Raw genomic sequence first — 16,831 nt, forward strand, 5'->3', positions numbered from 1 at the left:
ACTCATCATTATAAACTGGAAGTAAATAATATATAAATAAGTCAGTCTTACATGGTTCACATAGAAGCGTATCATTTAAAGTGCATAGATGTTGGTCACAATCATAGAGTGAACATACCAGATGGAAGAACAATGGATGCCATGCTGTCTCCCGCCCACCCCAACGCGCCTTTCGGAAACTAATAATGCCCTTAAATAAAATGTCTGCTGGATTACTTTTAGCGCATGCGCTGATCGCAGCCTATCCCCACCTCCTCCACTTCTGTCCGCTGTCTGACGTTTGGACACATGGGCCCGTGTGTATCAGCGCCAGCAGGTGTGATGGGGTTGCAGTGGGTGGTGCGCTGATAGTGTTTCGCGGATATGGCAGCTACAAATAGCCACTGCATTGTATCTTGGCACGCCCCCTGAGGAAGGAAAGTTTACGAAACGCGTGTCGTGGTGGGCGGGAGACAGTGTGGCATTCTGTGTTCTTCCATCTGGTATGTTTACTCCATGTTTGTGACCAACATCTATGCACTTTAAATGATACGCTTCTATGTGAACCATGTAAGACTGACTTATTTATATATTATTTACATCCAGTTTATAATGATGAGTTCCACATGGATTCTTTATATATATTTATTAATGTGGACTTGACACACACCTATCAGGATTGCTGCCCTGTTTTTTCTGCCCTATATTATGCGATTTGTTGCCAATTTTAGCCCATTTATTTGTCAGTGACTTTAGTTGATATAAATAACATTTTTAATATGTGTTTATTTTGGACTATTTGACTGTGGTTCTTTTGTGGTTTTGGTTTGTTGAAGTGTGCAGTGTGTCCCACACTGTCCGATTATATAGGCTATGGATTTCTTTATGGTTAACTCCTGATCATTTACAATGTTTGGATTTTTCCTTAGTAGCCTTATGTGTTTTCCCTGTTTCTATCATGTTAAACAATGCATAGTTAAACAGACGATAATGATTTATCCACATCATTTAATTATTATCTAGTAGGGTAAGATAGATGGTGTATTAGTCTAAAAGATCCTGGTTCTTTTTTGGGAAGAATACCTAGAGGAGAAATTTTAATGTTAGAATATAAAGGATAGTCAAAGGGGCCATCAACTATTATCTTTTTCTAGTGCCTTGGTGATTTTTACCCTTGCAACATAACTAAATTTTAATATGGACTATAAATCGTCAAATATTGTACAACCCTGTCCCTTAAATAGGGAAATGTGAAACCATCAGAAATACTATGCTATATTATCTTTCTATTCTCCAGCAAAGATGAGCGAACCTTTTAAGGTTCCGCTCGGATTGGCAAACTTCCCAGTTATCCCAACCCATCCGAATCCAAACCATGGGACAGACGCCATGAGCAGTGGCATCAATTGACCCAGAGCACGAATACAATAATTGCCCAGCATGGGACAGGGCTTGGACCTGCATTTGTAGCCGAAACATTAATCAGTAACAGTTGGATGAGTGACAGTTCTAGGACTGGTGCTCTGAGAGCCCTGCCAAATTCACGTGAAGACCCAACTTGAAGTCCAAATATTTACAAAATTTAGGGGCACACACCAGGAAAAGTGGCATCAGTTGAGCCACAGTGGAAATTTTTTAATGATGCAAAATGGTTGGAAGGGACATGTTCTGGCTCAGTATTTCTAGCTTACAAATTGATCTGTAAGATGTTGATGAGTAAGAGGTATAGGCCTGGTGCTCTGAGTCCTCTTCCAGTACAGGCAATTTACCACATAGAAACCCAACTTGGAGTCTCCACATTTAAAAAAAAATGTCACACTCCACTAAAGTGACATCAATTTTGTCCAGACTAGAAATAGTAAAATGGTGTTCGGACACCCCTGCCACTACAGGCAAGATTCAACAAGGAAACCTGACTTAAGAGTCTCCATTTACAAAAAAATTGGCTTGTGATGACTCAGGAGGAGGAATAGCGGAAATATTAGGGGCTTTAAAAAGAAAGGTAACGGGTGGACACATCTTTTAATTGTTTGTTGCATCAGTAGTAACAGAAGCCACAACAAAGGTGTCTCAAACTGCAATAACGAGTTTCATGTTTGCATGCTATAGTGCTACAGAGTGCTACTTTATTTGTTGGTTGTATATGGAGATGGCGACTCTTAGTAAGCACCTAGAGGCAAAGAAATTAACCCTGCAATGAAATCTACATTACCAGTAATTAGTAATTACATGTGACAGATATGGTCTATATACAGTGGGGCAAAAAAGTATTTAGTCATTCAGCAATAGTGCAAGTTCCACCACTTAAAAAGATGAGAGGCTTCTGTAATTTACATCATAGGTAGACCTCAACTATGGGAGACAAACTGAGAAATAAAAATCCAGAAAATCACATTGTCTGTTTTTTTATCATTTTATTTGCATATTATGGTGGAAAATAAGTATTTGGTCAGAAACAAACAATCAAGATTTCTGGCTCTTACAGACCTGTAACTTCTTCTTTAAGAGTCTCCTCTTAACTCCACTCATTACCTGTAGTAATGGCACCTGTTTAAACTTGTTATCAGTATAAAAAGACACCTGTGCACACCCTCAAACAGTCTGACTCCAAACTCCACTATGGTGAAGACCAAAGAGCTGTCAAAGGACACCAGAAACAAAATTGTAGCCCTGCACCAGGCTGGGAAGACTGAATCTGCAATAGCCAACCAGCTTGGAGTGAAGAAATCAACAGTGGGAGCAATAATTAGAAAATGGAAGACATTCAAGACCACTGATAATCTCCCTCGATCTGGGGCTCCACGCAAAATCCCACCCCGTGGGGTCAGAATGATCACAAGAACGGTGAGCAAAAGTCCCAGAACCACGCGGGGGGACCTAGTGAATGAACTGCAGAGAGCTGGGACCAATGTAACAAGGCCTACCATAAGCAACACACTACGCCACCATGGACTCAGATCCTGCAGTGCCAGACGTGTCCCACTGCTTAAGCCAGTACATGTCCGGGCCCGTCTGAAGTTTGCTAGAGAGCATTTGGATGATCCAGAGGAGTTTTGGGAGAATGTCCTATGGTCTGATGAAACCAAACTGGAACTGTTTGGTAGAAACACAACTTGTCGTGTTTGGAGGAAAAAGAATACTGAGTTGCATCCATCAAACACCATACCTACTGTAAAGCATGGTGGTGGAAACATCATGCTTTGGGGCTGTTTCTCTGCAAAGGGGCCAGGACGACTGATCCGGGTACATGAAAGAATGAATGGGGCCATGTATCGTGAGATTTTGAGTGCAAACCTCCTTCCATCAGCAAGGGCATTGAAGATGAAACGTGGCTGGGTCTTTCAACATGACAATGATCCAAAGCACACCGCCAGGGCAAAGAAGGAGTGGCTTCGTAAGAAGCATTTCAAGGTCCTGGAGTGGCCTAGCCAGTCTCCAGATCTCAACCCTATAGAAAACCTTTGGAGGGAGTTGAAAGTCCGTGTTGCCAAGCGAAAAGCCAAAAACATCACTGCTCTAGAGGAGATCTGCATGGAGGAATGGGCCAACATACCAACAACAGTGTGTGGCAACCTTGTGAAGACTTACAGAAAACGTTTGACCTCTGTCATTGCCAACAAAGAATATATTACAAAGTATTGAGATGAAATTTTGTTTCTGACCAAATACTTATTTTCCACCATAATATGCAAATAAAATGATAAAAAAAACAGACAATGTGATTTTCTGGATTTTTTTTTCTCAGTTTGTCTCCCATAGTTGAGGTCTACCTATGATGTAAATTACAGACGCCTCTCATCTTTTTAAGTGGTGGAACTTGCACTATTGCTGAATGACTAAATACTTTTTTGCCCCACTGTATGTATATATATATATATATATATATATATATATATATAGCCATGTGTATCCTTGCACTCCCGTAAAAATACAGTTCAGCGCCAAAAAGGGCAAATCATGAACATATAAAAGACAGCGCACCAGGAGCTGCCAAATAGTAAACAACTTTATAGACACAATATTCAACATTAAAAACAACCAAAAGGCAGGTGGGCCAATCTGCTCAGCAGTGAGCCAAACTCTGGCAGCACAGCCAGATAGTGACAACCATAGTAGTATTAGGAGCGATCAAAATATATCATGTAACAACTGGTTAACTCATAGGGAAATCCTAGTTCCAAAGCATAAGATAGACATTGCTGATTAAATGCTAAATTGCATAATGCATTTAAATTCTATATAACGAGGAGACCCATAACTGTTTTCAAGCTATATAATGCACAAGACTGTGCTGCAAGACCCAAAGCATAGTCTACCTGTACTGCAGCAATGGTGCCTCTTCCCCCACTCACGTCTCGCCGGCGTGAGCCCTCCACTTTTAATTACAGCATGACCTTGCCTTCCTGTAGAGATGTAGGCTTTAGTCTAAGAGAGGATTCACATTAGGACAGGTCCCAGCAACGAGAATCGCCTTATTGTGGCTGCCAAGTACACGTAAATTAGCCAATTTATGTGCTAAGTATTCTCAATTTTTCCTATTTTCTAGAACAGTAATGCAATTCAAGTTTCATAATTCATGTTTGCATGCTATAGAGCGCATTTTTATTTTTTGTTTGTATAAGGAGATGGCTACTCTTAGTAAGCACCTGTTCACACCTGATTTCTGTTTGGAAGTGACTGTCAGTTTTTTGATATTTTTACACTTTCTACTAGCCTGCCCAATCAGCAACTGGGGTGCAAAAGTTAATTAAAGATCCATAACTTGTTCATCTTGATGAAAGCTAGGCGGTCTGTACTTTCAGGGGAAATGACTTAAAGATATTACTTCTGCCACTTACACTGGTGCTGCTGCTAATGTTTTTGCGTTGATGATTCAATGTACCCAAGGTTGGAAATCTAGAGCTGTGATGCACACTGTGTGCCTCACTGTTGTTTTGTGGATAAGCACACCTTAAGATTGTCTACAAGCGTGTTACGATACTACAGTATGCATGTATCCCTTCCTGTGGGGAGGGGGTGGGGGAGGCATCTAGCAAAATTTACTCTTGTACCCATGGATCTAACAGAGTGGCAACCCAGTAGTCAGATCTATTTCTAATCCTAACAATATGCGCATCACATTGCAGAAAATGAAGTCCATGGTGTGTTGGTGGCGGGGTAACACTCAAGCTAGCTTCCACCGTCCCCTCTTGCCAACCACGAACAGACAGGTGATCATTATCCTCTTCATATTCTAACTGTTACACACACATCACCTCGTCATCCTCCATTTATTCCTCGGCTCCTACACTAACAGTTTTTCTGGTACCATGAGCCACCCCTTGTTAAAGACGAGATTTTCTCTCAAATGGAACCAACCTCAGGTATCGCTGTTAATAGGCACCTACAATTGGGAGAAATAAATCAGAGAGACAGACTACAGGTTGTCTTTCCAAAATATCCTGTTTTATTGTCCCCCCGAGCCCTTCTTTTATAGCCCAAAAGTCACAAGGAGTATAGGTTACATAATACTTGGCAAAGACAGGGATCGTTTGATGAGTTCTCACTTATGTCCTAGAATACAAGATAGATTTCTAAAATAGGAGTATGCGTGGGTGTTTTGTACATATTTGTGGTTAACAATGATTTGGCAGAACAATCTGGGTTATTCTGGTGAAGTGGGTAAAACAGATACATATATCCTTGAAAGGACAACGACTCCCAACTTATTGATCGCTATAATCCACCCCCCCCCATGTTATCTGCCTGTGTGACGACCGTCCAGAACTTGGAAATAGTGTTTTCTCTTCCTCATTCTCCTCTGGGACCACCACCTCCTCCCGCAAACTATTCAAAGTTTGCTCCAGCATTTAGATGACTGCATCGTCAGCGCCTAACCATTTCAGTAGCCGTTTTGAATCTGCAGAATGGTTTAGATATCTTTCAGCTGTGCTCACTCCACAAGTGTGATTTGCATTATGTCTGTATTGCGTTGGTTCACGCTATGCAAAATAACATATTGTCCAGGGCTGTCACAGTCACTACAAAATGTGCAGAGTGGAATTCCTCTGTGTTGGCACATCACTGTTGTGAATTAGACTTTTTGGCTCCCTCTTGTGGTTACTAGTGATATGACTCTGGGATTTTCTTCCCTCAGTTTGCACCCAGCTGGGTCGTTAGTTCAGGGGTGTTGCTATATAAACCTCCTGGAACCTTAGTCCAGTGCCTGGCATCGTTGTAATCAGACACATTCTGTTTGCTCCTATCTGCTGGTCCTGGTTCGTGCAAAATTAAGCTAAGTCTTGCTTCTTTGTTTTTTGGGTTATTTGCTTGCTCTCATTTTTGTCCAGTTTATACTAAATGTGATTCCTGACCTTGCTGGAAGCTCTAGGGGGCTGGTGTTCTCCCCCCGGGCCGTTAGACGGTTCGGGGGTTCTTGAATTTCCAGTGTGGATATTTTTGATAGGATTTTTGCTGACCATATAAGTTATCTTTCTATATTCTGCTATTAGCTAGTGGGCCTCTCTTTGCTAAATACCTAGCTCATTCTTATGTTTGTCTTTTCCTCTTACCTCACCGTTATTATTTGTTGGGGGCTTCTATCCAACTTTTGGGGTATTTTCTCTGGAGGCAAGAAAGGTCTTTCTTTTCCCTTCTAGGGTTAGTTAGTTCTCCGGCTGGCGCGAGACGTCTAGGATCAACGTAGGCACGTTTCCCGGCTGCTGGTATTTGTGGTGCTAGGATTAGATATATGGTCAGCCCAGTTACCACTGCCCTATGAGCTGGTTTTCTGTGTTTGCAGACTTAGCAATTATTCCTGAGACCCTCTGCCATTGGGGTCATAACACATCACATATTAACCGGCTAACCGGTAGTCCGAAAGAGCTCTGTAGCGATGCAATTAGATGATCCATGGGGTCCAAATGGCAGAAGTGAGCACACATCCAACAGTGCTTTATGCAGCAGCTCAACCAAGCCGGGATAGTGTGGGAGAATTTGCTGCACTCTGTAGATTTGTGAGCCCTCGCGTGCAGGGTCTTCTCTCCTACAGTACCAGTCGTAACTTGTATTGTTTAAGATTATTGTACTTATTATTATGTATTCCCCTCCTCACATGTAAAGCTTCATGGAATAAATGGAGCTATAATAATAATAATACCACCACCAAGTTGAGGATGTCAGCCATGCAAGGCCGCCACCTGGTTTGCACCATTATTGTACACAGGCTTCACTGGCTCCAGGTTCAGTGGAGTTAGCCATTGCTCAAACTCTGCGTGCATAACTGTCCACAACTCTTAAGCTGTCTGACTGCATTCTTCAAGTCATATTAATTTAAACACTGCCTGATTGCAGTGAGCCTTGACTGTTCATTATGGAGGTGGGGTGGATTCTCTCTGCACTGTTAAAGCGCGTGTCTCGTTATAGGAGAGGTTGAGGGCACAGGTGTAGGCCCTAAAGGAGGTGGAGGAGGCGGAGGCATAAGCCGCGGAGGAAGTGTTACAGACCGAGTTTTGCCCCACAAGCCTTGAGGACTTCAAGAATTGTGGAGCAGCCAATTCCCTGCAGCAACCAGAGTAATCCAGTGCCCAGTCACCGAGATGTAACGCCCCTGGCTATGTTTCCACGTCCAGGTGTCATTGGTGAAATGCACTGTGTCAGACAGATTTTTTTCAAGGAGCCGGTGATGTGTGCAACATAGTGGTGTAGCGCAGGCGCAGCTTTCTTAGAGAACTAATGGCAACTGGGCAAATAGTTCTGGGGGACCGACTGCCATCAGGTTTTGGAAACCGTCTGAATCCACCGTGCAGAAGGGTAGCATATCCATGTCCAACAGATTAGAAATGGTGAAGTTCAAGCTCTTCACTTTGACATGTTTTGGAGGAAAAAAAATCTCTTACGTGACCACAACAGCAGATCCGAGGGCTGGCTGCTGTGCTGAGAGAGGGTGGAGTAGGGTGAACATGACGAACTGATGGACTGTGAGTTAAGTGCAGGCAGAGATATTATGGTGGATTGAAAAAGATGTTGTGTGCTCGGTTTCTTAGATCGATCAAAAACAGCAGGCATGTCCACTTCCATTACAGATGATGGGCTCTCAGTCACCCCTGCGGATAAACAAGTGGATGTTCTGTGGCCGGAGACATGTGAGAACAATGGCCATAGTGACAGAAGTAGCAGATGTGATGTGCGGGGTGGCCGTTGGTTGAGGAGTCTTGCTAGTCCACATTTTAGCACTGTGAGACTCCTAGACTAACACATTGATTGCGCTTGCGCCAGTGCATGCATGTAGTATTCAAATTATTGGAATTTACTCAAACGTGAGTTATCTTTTGCAGTCTCAAAAATGGCCCAGGCTATGTAACCCTTGCTGCGCCTGCAAATTACAGACGGGTGACTGCTGCTGGCCACAGCCAGAATTGGGGTTAATGATGCACTGTCTGTGGGTGAAGATAACATAACCTCGCCTTCCTCCACCTTCTCTGCTGAGTTACTCAGCTGCGTGCTTCAGGGTTCACATCAAGTGAGATCTACAACCTCAACCTCACTGTTTCTCCACTAGTGATGGACGAGCATTAAAATGCTTGGGTGCTCGTTGCTCGGGTCGAACAATTTGTAATAAACGGGCACTTAGGACAGAACAACGAGCCCAATGTACAGTACAGACCAAAAGTTTGGACACACCTTCTCATTTAAAGATTTTTCTGTATTTTCATGACTATGAAAATTGTACATTCACACTGAAGGCATCAAAACTGTGAATTAACACATGTGGAATTATATACTTAACAAAAAAGTGAAAGTCTATGGGAGACCCGAGCTATTTTACTGCGATCCCCCCCCCGGGGGTCCTTTTAAGGTCTGAAAACATCTGAAAATGATGGAAACACTGCTCAACATCATGGCAAATGTCCCTGGAAGCATTTCTGACAACTAGATCACAGCTGTAAACAATGTTGTCAGAGTTTCACACCATTTTTACAGGTGCACCAAAAAACATACAAAAACGAACCCAAAATGGATTTTGCTGGGAAATATGTTAAGGTACATCCTTTCCAGGGTAATGACTTGTATATAAGGCAAAATAACTAACCCCAAACAAAAATGTTCCTCCACCACTTGGGCTATGTTCACACGCAGTGTTTTTGATGCGTTTTTCAACTTTAGCATTGCATTCAACCAATTCAAATGCATTCTCTGATAATGCCATTCTAACATTTAACAACTCTAGCTGGCCATGTGTGTGACACATAAGGAGACCCATCTTGTTTCATTTATGAAGGAGGGACTCTTAAAGTCACAGAGCCTATTTTTAGGGGGTATCAGGCAGCATTAATCTTCTCATAGGACCAATAAACGGTGGACTTCCTATACTGTTATTGCTTATGCAGTGAGTGCCTGGTCTTCCAAAAATTAGGACACCCCAATACCCCTTTGACGAGATGTACAGGAGATCCTCCTGAAAAAATGTTGCATTGAATGCAATTCCTGGCCTGCCCCAAAATTACATGCACCTCAATAACCGTTTCAGCAGACTCTTGAGGGAATCAGGACAAAATTGTTCCCATTAGAAGAAAGTGTGTCTCCTATACTGTTTGCCTATGCATTGAATGCAAAGCCTGCCCTGCACCAATGTTACATGCACTCCAATGTTACATGCATAAATAACCCTTTGAAACCACGTACTGGATGGCCACATGAAACAAAAGTTCCCATTATTTTTGTTATTAACATAAATTTTGTTGATGAAGTGAATGCAAGGCCTGACTGTAATTTGCATGCACCACTATCCCCCTTGGAAGAAATGTGGAGGAGGGTCTCATAAAATTTGTTTCACATTACAAAGGAGCGCTTCACCTATACTTGGAATGCCCATACACTAAGTATTTGGGCTGACAAACATTTCCCCCTTGGGGGTACATATCAGCATAGTTATTTTTTTTTTAGGCACACCATAAACACCTTGGAAAACAGTAATGTGTTTCCTACACAGTTGCTGCTGGGAAGGTGCAGGTTTTTAGTAAAAATATGGCGGACGAATCGTTGGATGAAGTCATCAAGAAAAGGGGCATGATGACGGTAGCAATGGGAACGTACATGATTAATAACAGCGTGGCTATGACATCCAGGATACAGGCTACAGTGATTAGTCATTCAGCCACCACCAATTACCAGAATTTGTTTCATGCTCTTCAGAAGATCGGTGTAACAGATGCGCGTGTGAAGCTCAGCATGAAAAATGCCCGTAAAAAATATGTTGCCAAAGACATGTAAGAAACGGGTGGGCTAGTAGTTGTGACTGAGATAACAGGGTCCCTTCTTTGATCCAGCACATGCAGTACTCACGGTGCTGTCAGCTTCTCCACTGCTCTGACTGACGGCCATCCTCGGTTTCAAAGCAACTTATAACATAACGGATTTATTTGCTTCAGGACACAGCACATCTACATGACTTCCAACATTATCTACACAGTTAAGACAGCACATCTCCTTATCTGTCCCTTCTCTGTTCTCTACGTCACAAAGCGTTTCCGTGGGTCGGAGTGCCTCTTGCAATCCCTCTGTTGGGGCTGGCGGAAAGCACCAAATAAATATAAAGACTGCAATAAGGTGATTTCACATCCCTGAGTCCACTGTGCAGAGTTGGAACCTGCTGCTAGGTAATGGCGGCACTATATGGTGGTACTACACCTGAATAGACACGGGTTGCGTCACCCAGTGTGAACTGACGCGAACTCTGTTGCATCACAGAGTCGCAGAGAAGAAAGGAAACACTGTGCTCTGTTAGCAATCACAGGGTGCAGCCAATGAATACTAGTGGGATCCCTGCAATTCATCCCAACTACGCTGGTGGTTGTTCTCACTCTAACCCTCGCTGGCTTTTGAGCCTGCGCCTGAGGACTCCCTGAGTCAGATACTGAGACCCAGCGTGAATTCCCATCCTACACTGACCAGTAGTGTGAATGCAGCTGAGAAGCCACTGTTAGGAGCTGACTGCTTGCTCTACTCACCCTAATACCCAAACAACAACCAAGGGGATGGGGATCATATAGGAGCAGTCACCAGTATCAATCTCTCAGCACACATGTACATAGTCAGGTCTATACTAGCACATGGCCCAGCCTTCCGGGACCTTCCTGGTGGTCCAATCAGAGCCGCTCTGGGACCTGAGCATGTGACCTCTGACCTCCAATGAGAGGTCGTCCACGGGCATCCTTATGTGATGCCCGGGAGACCGAGGTACCCAGCACTAGACCAATGAAGTCTGTCTCTTGAGGGGGATGTCACGAATGGCTTGACCCAGTGCTGTGGTCTCCGGCAATGCACAGTGTAAGGGATATCATGAAGGAACAGGCACTTACTTGATCAGCAGCAGATCCTCCCAGTAGTGATGATCCCGATCTTGAGTAGATGATTATTGTCCAAATGAAAGACTGAGGCGTTAAAACGTTTAACCAGTTTACTTCAACATGAAGGGATTTGCAATCAGTACTGTCACCGGAGTCTGTATGAGCACTCTGAATTACTCTGACATTGTCAAGATTTCTATCTCTTATTATGCGCAGTTTCCATGTGGCCCTGCTGCTGTATGTGAACTGGCTGCCGACTCAATCTATCCCTCCCGGGTCCTGGTTCGACGGGCAACCCGAGTCCTTTTTTGTCAGTTTATCCAATCTGGGAATACCGCTGAACTCTGTGTCTGTTGCTGCGCATGACCCTAGTGAGGCTGATATCACCTCACGTCTTTCCGGTTGCTGTATTATATATAATGAATATAGCCGCGGATCCGGTATCCGTCTCTGCGCCTATTCTGGGTAATAATTAATGCTACCCAGTTCTCACAATGTCCTTTCTCTCTATTCTCCTTCTCTTCAGGTCGATGGTCCTGACTTATCAACCGTCATAGGGTTGTTAGAAAAGCAGTTGTATGACCTTTCACTCCTAGCTCCTTAGCCCAACTGCCAGTCCTTTTCTCAGACCAGAATAGATCAAGGGGAGTCTCTGGAGCTCCCCCTTCTGGCCGGAGATGGTAGTGCAGTCTTGCTATTTTAGTATTTGTATTTGGTGTCAATAACTATTTTTGTGGCAAATACCCCTAGGGGCGTGGCGGGGCGTTCCCCCTTAGTTAAGAACAGTACTCCGGGACTGCGGGACGATAACATTTTGAAATAACAATTGGTATGTACAGAGTCTTAAAAATGAAAAGTTACAAAAACCACTCAAAGAAACAAAAAAAAAATGGAATTCTGTAAAAAGTCACTTCAAATAGCGTCCATTAATACAGTTCTATCCTTGAAGGTACTAGGAAGTAAAGTTCACAAAGCAGTCTTTCCGGAGCTTTGATTTGGTGTTTCCGGGCTGATAAAAAGTTCAAGAATATGCAAGAAGTTCATACAAGTGAGTCTCTGTAGGTAACTGGGCTTAAACGTTACAGAACGATAACAATGACTATAGCCTTATAGTTGGTAATCCGCATACCTGGCCGGTAATTGACCCTGGGTACTACGCTGGGATCTACGTAATAGCGGTGTCTCTTTATGTAGTGTACTTCTGTCTACTGCGGATATAGTATCTGCCCTCTCTGCTAAAGATAATTCCACAACTATGGGGTTGGCAAGTCCACCGTGAATGAGATTACTCTGATCAGAAATCTGTTCTTCCTGGTCTAGAACCTCTTGCAGTACGGGGTCAGCCTCTTCCTGTCTTGGGACTTCTAATATTGGGTTCGGTGTTTGATAAAAGGCCACCATGGGAACCACTACCGCACCATGGTATGTTAGTCGGGTTTTGGGAAAGTCTCCTATACAGGTGTGATACATTTCCTCTTCTTTTTCCTTTACTGGTTGAACCTGTATGGGTTGAATAACTTCTGGTTCTAGCTGGACAACTTCTGGCTCCTTCAACGTTTCCGGACATAATTTAAGATTGTCTCTTGACACTAGTACAGATGTTAAACCTCCGTTTTTGCTAATGAGACACATTTTAGGATTATCCATTCTTGTTGGTAAAACTGTGTAGAGTAGGGCTTCCCATTGATTATCCAGTTTATTGGTTCGACGATTCTTCTTGAGTACTTGGTCACCAGGTCTTAATGGAGTTGCTAGAGCATTCTGTTTGAAAGTTCGCTCTTGTCTTTCTCTGGTTTGCTTGAGGCTTCTTTCCACACTCTCTTGCACTTGGTGATACTGCTTTTGCCGTACGACATCCCAATTGGAGTCTTGAACTTCTGCGTCTGGTTTCAGAATTCCCATTTCTAGATCGATTGGCAATTGGCCGGGTCTTGCACGCATAAGATAAGCTGGGGTGCAGTTGGTAGAGCTCACCGGGACATGATTATACAGATCCACCAAGTCAGGCAATTTCTCTGGCCATTGATTCCTTTCCGTTTCAGGTAAAGTCTTTAGTAGGTCTATCACAATATGGTTCATCTTCTCACATAAGCCGTTTGTTTGCGGATGATAGGCCGTCGTCCGGATCTTTTTGCAATCATACATATTACAGAATTCTCTGAAGATCTCTGATTCAAAGGCTGTACCCTGGTCAGTGAGAACCTGTTCCGGATATCCATGGGGTCTACAAAAGTACGTTTGGAATGCTTTGGCTGCTGTTTTTGCAGTCAGATCTTTTACAGGTACTACTACCAAGAAGCGCGAATAATGGTCCACGATGGTCAAGGCATAGACATAACCGGACCGGCTCGGTGTCAACTTCACGTGGTCCATGGCTACAAGTTCAAGTGGTTGTTTGGTGATTATGGGCTGCAGTGGTGCTCTTTGGCTCTTTTGATCGTTCCTTCTGAGGTTGCACGGGCCACAGTTTCTGCACCACTGTTCGATTGATTTTCTCATCCCGACCCAATAAAATCTTTCTCTTAGAAGCACTTCTAACTTTTTCCAACCGAAGTGACCAGCACCATTGTGGTAAGCCTCGAGGACCACCCTCACATCTTGTTTAGGCACGATAATTTGCCAAACCAATTCATGTGTTTTTGGATTGGTGTACCTCCTACAGAGCTTCTTTTGATACAGGGACATTTTGCCTCTCTCTTTCCAGAGTTGATGCATCTCTTCTGGGGCATCCTCATCGGGATATGCACTTTGCTCAGTCAATAGTTCCTTCACTAACTTCACAGCCGGATTGCTATCTTGGGTGTCAGCCCATCTATGGTGTGCTAACGGATTAAAATTCACTTCTTGTTGTTTCTGATAGGTATTTGACTGACGATGTTTTGCCTTGGGCTGATGAAAGGCTGGTAGTTCAATTTCTTCAAGCTCCTCCGTTTCTTCTTCTACATCTCTCAAGTGTGGCATCCGGGATAGGGCATCGGCATTTCCATTCTTGCGACCTGCTCAATACTTGATCACGAAGTTGTAATTAGATAACCGGGCCATCCATCGCTGTTCTAACGCACCTAATTTAGCCGTGTCTAGATGGGTCAACAGATTGTTGTCAGTGTAGACAATAAATTCTGCACTGGTCAAATAGTGATGGAAACGTTCAGTCACTGCCCAAACTACTGCCAGTAGCTCCAATTTGAAGGAACTATAATTTTCTGAATTTCTTTCAGTAGGCCGGAGTTTTCTACTTGCAAAGTCGATGACTTTTTCCCGACCTTCTTGCTTTTGTGACAGCACCGCTCCCAATCCTACATTACTGGCATCGGTGTACAGGATGAAAGGTTGATGGTAATCCGGATACGCCAGAACTTCTCCTGTTAGTGCCTTCTTTAGTTGCTCAAAGGAGTCTTCTCTTTCGTCGCCCCACTGAAAAGGAGGGTTTCGGTTCGAAGGTTTCTTCGTCTGCCCTACCAAAGCGTCTTGCAAGGGTGCTGCCAACTTGGTAAATCCTTTTATAAATCTGTGATAGTAACCCACCAATCCCAAGAATTGCCTCACTTCTTTTGCGTTGGTAGGTCTTGGCCAAATCCCTTATGGCAGTTATTTTCTCGGGATCCGGTGCTACTCCCTCCGAACTCACGATGTGCCCTAAGTATTGTACCTTTGGCTTGAGAAGGTGACATTTGGATGGTTTGATTTTCATACCATACTTGGATAAGGCTTCGAACACCTCTGCCAGGTCTATTAAGTGCTGTTTGTAAGTCTTTGAGTAGACGATCACATCATCTAGGTACAGGAGGACGGTCTCGAAGTTCTTGTGTCCGAGGCAACATTCCATCAGTCGCTGGAAAGTACCGGATGCGTTACAGAGTCCGAATGGCATGCGATTAAATTCGCTTAGACCCATTGGTGTGGTGAATGCTGTTTTTTCTTTATCCCTCTCAGCCACAGGGACTTGCCAATACCCGCTTGTTAAGTCTAAGGTGGAAAAATAATTAGCAGATTTCAAAGCGGTCAAGGACTCTTCTATCCTAGGCAAGGGATAGGCGTCTTTATGGGTGATGTTATTAATCCGCCGGTAGTCTACGCACATTCTTATGGTTCTGTCCTTTTTTTTGACAATCACCAGAGGGGCCGCCCAAGGGCTACAACTATCTCTTATTACCCCGGCCTGTTTCATTTCTCTCAGCATGTCCTTCGCGCATTGATAGTGAGCGGGCGGTATGGGCCTATATCTTTCTTTTATCGGGGGATGGTCACCACTGGGGATTGTATGTTCCACCCCTTCTATCCGTCCGAAGTCCAATGGGTGTTTACTGAAGACCTGTTCATATTCTGTCACTAATCTATACACCCCTTTTCTTTGATGGGTAGGTGTTGAATCTACGCCCACGTCTAGCTGTTGGCACCAATCCTCCGATTCTCCATCTGAGCCGTTATTTTCCACCTGACAGGTCGATTCTAAGGGCTCAACGGTTGTGATGGCATTGTTGTCAACAGTATATAACTTTGCCATTGCAGCGTACCTTGGCAAAGTGACCTCTTCCTCTCCGCAGTTCAAAAGTCGTACCGGCACCTGTCCCCGGTGTACCTCGACCACCCCTCGTGCCGTGAGTATAGTGGGCCTGCTGTCGGTGTACGCTGGTTCTATTAAGGCTTGATAGTCTCGTCCTTTAGTACCAATGGCCGCTCTACACCATACCAGCATTTCTGTTTTTGGTGGGATTACAATAGACGTTGGATCACTCACCCTCACACTGCAGATTTCTCCACCTGCAACTTTTATCTGTTGCCTTAACATTAATATTTTTATTTCCCTCCTGAGAACTCTGCTGGCAGGATCGGGCAGTTTCAGCAATTTGCTGTAAGACAGAAATAACTTCGGAAAAGCAGTTCTCTAACACATTCATTCCTATCAATACAGTTGGTTCACAGTTCTGCCGGTCAACATCAACGACAATTATACCCTGTTTCTTCAATTCTGCTTTACCAATCTTTATGGTCATCTCCCTGAATCCTAGTTTCGGTACCAACTTACCATTACTGGCCCATATATCTAGTTCAACATCAGAGGGCCCTTTATCAAAATCTACATCAGCTCAGTACCTCTTATAAAGGATATATGGTATAGATGAAATCTGGAAACCTGTATCCAACAAAGCGTTGAGGGGAATTCCGTCCAGCACGATAGGGATGATGGGTCGTCCTCCGATGTACCTGTCGTGCCAGGGTGTTGGGCCTTGAAAATTCATTCCTGCGAAGCGGCCCGCATTCCCAGGGGATTCCCGTTTAAACCACAATCTCGTGCAAAGTGGCCTGGCTGCTGGCAACGGCGGCAAATGGGCTGTCCATCCGGTTGGAAACGGTCGCGGGTCGCCCTCTCAATGTCGGGTATCTCCGGGGTCTCATCCATGGGACATCCTCTCTACGGTTTGCCAACTCTATCTTGAGTCCTCTCATCTCCTGCATGGTTTTAGCCATTGAAGCAAAATTCTTCAGGGTACATACCTACGCCTCGGCTGATGCTGGTCTAGGTA

This window comes from Ranitomeya variabilis, chromosome 7, assembly GCF_051348905.1.
Source record: "Ranitomeya variabilis isolate aRanVar5 chromosome 7, aRanVar5.hap1, whole genome shotgun sequence".
Classification (NCBI taxonomy): domain Eukaryota; kingdom Metazoa; phylum Chordata; class Amphibia; order Anura; family Dendrobatidae; genus Ranitomeya; species Ranitomeya variabilis.